At 40.0% G+C, this 7,209-nt stretch overlaps 1 non-coding gene across 1 annotated transcript; it reads right to left on the reverse strand.

Moving 5' to 3' along the window:
* Positions 1-4,739: 4,739 nt before the first annotated feature.
* LOC143398652 (U6 spliceosomal RNA) lies at positions 4,740-4,845 on the reverse strand. The gene has a single exon (XR_013091271.1). It is a non-coding gene; the product is annotated as a U6 spliceosomal RNA (small nuclear RNA).
* Between the last annotated feature and the right edge of the window lie 2,364 nt (positions 4,846-7,209).

Raw genomic sequence — 7,209 nt, forward strand, 5'->3', positions numbered from 1 at the left:
AGTCAGAGGTTGGGCGGCTTTGCTAAGATCATGCTGTGGATGCCCAAGATGCCCAGCGTCTAGTCCAGTTTGTTTTTCACTGTCCAATGCTGTCACCCTCATGAGGAAATAAATGCCTGGTACTTTTAATAGTCTCCTGCACCTTATTATCATAATGGAAACTGTGAGTCGCCTCTGTTCTCCTACCATGGATTTATGATCCCAGCAACAAGCCCAGTATAACAAACAGAGTCAGTGCCAGTGGGCAATAATACTCTTCCCGCTCTCTGCTGATTTATTTCTGAAATGGTTAGATCCCTGATTCGCCCACACACACCCAAATCAAACACACACACACCCCCACTGAGCCAAAATGGCAGTGACTCCAGAGGTTTTCAGGGTGTTTGTTCAAGATGTGTGTAGGCAATCTGCATTTCTGGAATTCATGAAAGTTAGAGAGAAAATAATTCCCAACCAATATGCCACTTTTAGAAACATGGTTCAGTGCCTTGAGATAATGGGAATGTTTTTAGCCCACTTTGTGGAAATGGCTTTGGACTTCCTTGGCCTTGGGAACAGACCAACAATGAGATGGTTCACTTGGAGATAGAGCAGTGAGAAGTTGGAGCTGCAATGCTTATCAAGGGACTCAAATAAGCAGAACAACAAATCTCTCAAAATAATGCAGAAAACCCTATGAAAATGGAAATATTGAATGTAGTGAGCAGTTGGGAGAAATGGCCTGGGAGTGGGAGCTAACTGGAGGCAGATGGAGAGAGGTGGGGACCCATCTGACTCCTCTCAGCTCCTGATGGGAGATGCCTTAAGCTTTCTAAGCTGGGCATAGTTATAAATCAGACTCCTGCACTGGAGTCTGCCCCACCCTGTCTTCTCCCTAGATGTGCCTACTTCACTCTAGTTCTGTAGACACCTGGGATTCCAAAGCAGGAGTGGCAATGCCTGGGAGTCATACCGCGTAAAGTGGAGACAACAACACTGGTTGGCAATTATGACCAAAAGCATATACATGCAGAAACAGGAAGAGAGTGGCTTCAAAAATCTGAGATACAGAAAAACCTATTGGTGACAAAAGAGGTGACCAATTTTTTTGGATGAGTTTTCTTTATACTAGAGAATACTTGAACTTGCACCTGATAGTAATTTGGAAAAAGTCCTTAAGTAACAAAGATTAAGTATATATCCATTCAAAACAGAAGAAAGAAATTTTAATGTATTCACCCTAAGAAATGATAAAAGTTTAAGGTGATCAATATGCTAATTACCTTCAGTGGATCATCACCCACTTTATACATGAATTAAAACATTGCATTATCCTTCATAAATATGTACAAATTTTACATGTCAAGCAAAAGAATCTTTAAGCATAAAAAAAGTAACATTAATTAATTAATAATGTGTGACATGGGCACATATCATATGGACTACATGCTGGAGGATTTAACAGCATCATATAAGAAAAGACAAAATTTCTGTCCTTGTGGCTTATGGTTGAGGGAAGACAGAATGTGAACATTATTTAAGACATGGTAGGGATCACATTTGGAGAAGGTTAAGACACTCTGACACTGTAAAAGAATATAGGTGAATTTAGGGAGGGATCTAGATTAAATGAGATACTGTGCATATAGGGCTCAGAAGGGTACCTGGAACATAGTAAATACTCAATGAACTGTGGCTATTATATTTGTTATTACTAATAGTCTAAAAACCTGTCTCAAAAGGTAAAATCTTTTTTTGGACATATGAACTGGAAAAAAGTCCCTGATCCACATTCATTTGTTCATTGAATATACACTTTTTTGTTTTGTTTTGTTTTAGCTTACATTGTGAGGTGCTAAAGTCAGTTCACAAACATATAAAGATCTCTACCTTCCAGGGGCTCAAATTCTAATAGGGATGAAAGACATGTATGGATCATTGTAAAGTGGTGTAATACAAAACGTGTTATGTAATGCTAAGGTCTGCCTTGCAGGGTCTGTTGTTATTTGGTTCTGAAAAGTCCCTCAGGGCCCACATGTTAAAGGTGTAGTCCCCAGACCATGGCACTGTTAGAAGGATCCGGAGCCTCTGGAGGTAGGGCCTAATGAAAGGAATTTAGGTCACTGAGACTGTGCCCTTGAAGAGGCTGTTGAGAACCTGGCCACTTCCTGTGTCTCTTTTTGCTTCTTGGTCACCATGAAGTGAAGAGTCCTCCTCTTCCAGGTACATGTGCCACCATAGGCCCAAAGCACTCATGGACTGAACCCTCTAAAACCATGAGTCAAAACAAATCCTTTCTCTTTTTAAGTAGATTCTCTCAGATATTTTGTCACAGCAATGGAAAACAGACTAACAGGTTGCAAGAAGCCTACATTGAATAAAAGAAAGGAGTTCAGTCTAGATGGATAAATGACTATACAGGGGCCCTTGTTTTATTATAAGTTTTTTTCCCTAGGTATGGCATTGGCAAAATAACTTTTTTGTTCTTACCTCCATATTTTATCTCTCAATTCAATTGCCTGATATATATATTACTTTGGAAAGGGTTATTGTCATGCTATAGTTACATAATTTGGGGCCCAGAGAACAAACTCAAAATAGGAGTTTTTCTTATAGAGAAATTTATTTCCAAAATAACCATAAAATGGCTCGTCTCCATGAGGATGACAATTAACAAAAAAGTGTAATTTGGTCAAAGTATCTAAGAATACTCTGGTTATCTGTGTATCCAAGAAAGTGAGGGCTTTCTGTCTCCTGATCCCTGTGCCAATCAGCAGATGTTTATACGAGCAGGAGGCCCAGCCTTGCACAGCTCCATTTTTCAAGCTGTCTCCCTCAGGCAGAATCCTCTGCCCTCTCTCTGCACTCTTCTTCGTCTGGGCCACAGAGATCAGTATCTTAGTGACAGAACCTGTCTAAGATGTTTTATGTTTTACATAAGGGCAAAGGAGAAAAGAATAAAAATTTTTTAAAAAGTCCCCATGTCCTCCTCAGAGAAGCAACATGATGTTTGTCTTCCTTTAAGCCTGTCCACGGTCGAGAGCTCCAGCCCTGCCTGGCTCTCTAGCCTCTTCTCTGCCAGGAGCCTGGGCCAAGCCACAAGCAAAGCCCAGACTTGATGAGTTGACTGATGGCCCAGAGAAGCACGGAGTCACTTGATGCCTCCCACGGAACCCTCACATGGACAGAGTAACTGGATCTGCCAGGCAAGGCCCTTGGCGAGTTCCCTCATCTCTCACCCTTTGGGTCACCCCACACAGGAGGCTAAGTGAGTCCCTGCTAACTCAAATGGGTTCAGCAACTAACTGGAAAAGAGTTAAACTTGTCTCTTTTCTAATTCATGACCAAACAAGCATAAAAACAAACAAACAAACAAATGAGGAAAAATGGGAAAAAGAGAAAGTTTATTCCTGAAAGGAAGAAGGACTGCAGGCTGGCTGTTCCCCCAAAAGCCCTCTCTCAGCTTTGCTCATTTTAACTACCTCCCATCCTTCTTTTCTGCCTTCTGCGCCAGGAACTGGGCATTTGGTGAGAAGGTCCATTCACAGTGAAAGGAAATTAGGTGAGCGATGTTTTTCAAATTAGAAGAACATTCAGGAGGCTGACCCAACTGTGAAATGAGGGTTTCACTTACCAATAAATCTGACTTTCCATATGCCCATGCTCTGACCCCAATAAAGAAAAGATCCCAGAAAAATCTATTCTAGAGGGCCCTGCTCTTAAAGGGATTCAGCATGCTGCCAGAGCAGATGCAATTCCTCCATACGATCCTCAGGAAAGGAAGAGCAGAAGAGGACAGTCCTGAAGAAAATCATTTACTCAGACTTGGCTCCTAACAGTGAAAATAATGGGGGGAGAGAGTAGAGGAGCCATCTTAACATACCTTGTCTAATTTTTAGACAAGGTAAAGCTAATGGAAGCTAGTTGACGAGTAATCTGATTTTGGAAGCCACCTTGCAGAATCTTGGTGGTGGTGGTGTTAGAGGAAGAAGTTGCAGGAGATAATTCAAGTTGTCTAAGGAAGAATGAGTCAGTTGGTGGAGACCTACATGCTCCTCACCTGCCAAAATGCCCAAGCAAAAACCAGAGCTCCCTCCCCTATAGACATTGCTTACTTAAAAAAAAAAAGAAAAAAAAGAAAAAAAATCAAGGCATCTAGACCCCGGAAACATTTGAGAACTTTGTTTCTGCTTTCACCAAAATTAGGCCCTGTCAGTCGACAAGCCCTACCAAGAGGTGGTGGAGTATTGGGACACTGATGGAATGTGATGAAGAGAATCCACTTAACCCAAGTGCACAGCACCTGCTTCATGACACCCATTGTACCACCCTAGCTCAGTGCCTGCCTCCATGTTTATGGAGGTAATTGATTAATATATACTTTTAAAAATTACCTTATAAAACTATGCATATTTCAAACAGATATGAAAAAATGTGCTCTATATGTGTAATAAGAATTATGATGCATTCTGCTGCCATGTATTTAAAAAATAAAAGCAATTTTAAAAATTAATTAATTAAATTAATTAAATAAATAAATTATGCATATTTATACAGTACAGTATGATCATTGTCATTTTCTTTATGTTTAGAGCTTTCTAGCTCCTCTATTCTAGTTCCTCATAAAACATATAATTATTGTGGACCATAGTCACTTTACCAAGCTGTAGGACATTAGAGCTTATTCCTCCTCTCTAACTGCATTTTGGTATCTGCCATTCATCTTTCCTCTATCTCTCTTCTCTTTTCTAGCCTCTAAAAAAAATGTGGAAGGCTTCACAAATTTTGAGTCACCCTTGCACCGGGGCCACGTTGATCTTCTCTGTGTTGTTTCAATTTTAATATATGTGCTGTTGAGGTGAGCACTAATTAATATTTTAATATATTGATAACTTATATACAATAACATACTGTCTACCAGTTTTCAGGCTCGAGAATTGGCCTAAAAGAACACAGAAGACTAAATATGGTTAGAAGAGAAAATGTGACCTGACCAAGCCCTGGCAATGTAAAAGCAAACTCTGGCAGTCAGAAAATGAGAAAAAGTAGGGGAGGAGAAGAGCAGCCACTCATGTCTTCCCGTAACTTGGTTGAAAATCAGAAATACTTTCCAAAGTATTTTATTATATTTTATGGTGTATTATAATTATACATAATAGTGGGATTCATTGTGACATAGTCATATATGCACATGATTTGGTCAAATTTTAATCCCCAGGATCTTCCCTTCTTTCTCCACTTGGCTCCCTTCCTCTACTCCCTTCCTTCCTCCCTTCCTCTACTGGTCTCCCTTCTATTTAAAAATATGTGTTTTCATTATCATGCAAAAACAGAAGGAATAAATAATAGGGCAAAAACAATTGTTCAAAATAAGAAAGGGGGGGCATAAGGCAAGTTAAATCCTTAACTTTCTGTGGGTAAGGACCTTGACAAGATTTTAAATTAATAATTCAAGAGATAGTCCATAAATCAAGTAGAGTCAGGGAAGAAAGCATCAGAATTGGTAGCAGAAAGCATTTGCCTCAGGGAAATGCTAAGCCTGGGGAAGTATGGGGTGGGTAACTATAGATTTTTATTTTAATTCCTTCCCCTGAGTTCTGTTCTCACTGCAACCCCAACCCCTCAGTGTTCTTGATAAATAGTGGGGGAGAATGAAAAGGGAAAGAAAAGAAAGGAATGGAGAGAGACAGGAAGGAGGGAGAGAGAAAATTGTATTAGGAAGTTACTTCTTGCTATATTAGAACCACGCTTGTTCCTTCAATTCCCACTAGCATAAGATGCCAGGTGGTAAAACATTGCCCAAATTGCTTCATTGGTTTTGCTGTCTCCTTCTGAGAAGGACCTGAGTGTCTGGCAGAGTTAGAGTTGATTAGGTCCCAACTTCCTTAACAAGACTCCTATAGTGCAAGAATTAAAACCAAGAATCAATAAATGGGATGGATTCAAACTAAAAAGTTTCTTCTCAGCAAAAGAAACAATCTGTGAGGTGAACAGAGAGCCTATATCCTGGGAGCAAATCTTTACCCCTCACACATCAGATAGAGCACAAATCTCTAGGGTATATAAAGAACTCAAAAAGCTAAACACCAAAAAAAAAAAAAAAAGAAAAAGAAAGAAAGAAAAACAAATAACCCAGTCAATAAGTGGGCCAAGGACCTGAAAAGACCCTTCTCAGAAAAGGATATACAATCAATCAAGAAATATATGAAAAAATATTCATCATTGCTAGCAATTAGAGAAATGCAAATAAAAACCACTCTAAGATTTCATCTCACTCCAGTCAGAATGGCAGTTATTATGAAGACAAACAACAATAAGTGTTGGCAAGGATGTGGGGGGAAGAGGTCCACTCATACATTGCTGGTGGGACTGCAAATTGGTGCAACCACTCTGGGAAGTAGTAAGGAGATACCTCAGAAAACTTGGAATGGACCCACCATTTGGCCCAGCTATCCTTTGCCTTGGTCTATATCCAAAGGACTTAAAAATAGCACACTACAGGGACACAGCCACATCAACACAGCCACATCACAATAGCTAAACTGTGGAACCTACCTAGATGCCCTTCAGGAGATGAATGGACAGAGTTGAGTTGGAACAAGAGTTCCAATAGCCCATAGATGCATTCAGGTCTTGTGCTATGGCAGGGTTTGCTGCTTGTCCTGGTCATTGACCATCAGCCTTTGTTCCACCCTTTTTCTTACAGACCTCACCCAACGTGGACCCAGGAGTGTGGATGGACCTTCAACTTCTGGGTCTTGTTCACCTCCATCTCTTCATCCTGGCCTTGTTTCTCCTGATTCTGGCCTTCAACCTGGTCAACTCAGAGTTAATTTATGCCTCCAGAATAGAGCATCCTCATTTAGCATGGATTATCACAGGAGATTATGCACATAGTTTGATCAATATCCTTTCTCTGTTTTCCCTCACCTTTGCCCCCTTGCATTTTAGACACTGGGGACCTTTATGGAGATAAAGGTCCCAAAAAGGAACAACCAGAAATTCTCTTGCTTTTAAAGTAGTGAAAGTATAGCTAAAAATCCACAGCACAAATTATGTATAACATGTAATAATTTCTAATCTTTTTTGTTGTAGCTGATGAGCTACTATACTTATTCACAGAGTTAATTAAGATTCATAGGGTAGAAGACCATTTGGATGTATGGTGATAGACAAAATGTCAGAAAATGACTTGTATGGGGATACCAGGTGTTATGGTTTAGAAATGAG

This window comes from Callospermophilus lateralis, chromosome 4 (genome assembly GCF_048772815.1).
Source record: "Callospermophilus lateralis isolate mCalLat2 chromosome 4, mCalLat2.hap1, whole genome shotgun sequence".
Lineage (NCBI taxonomy): Eukaryota > Metazoa > Chordata > Mammalia > Rodentia > Sciuridae > Callospermophilus > Callospermophilus lateralis.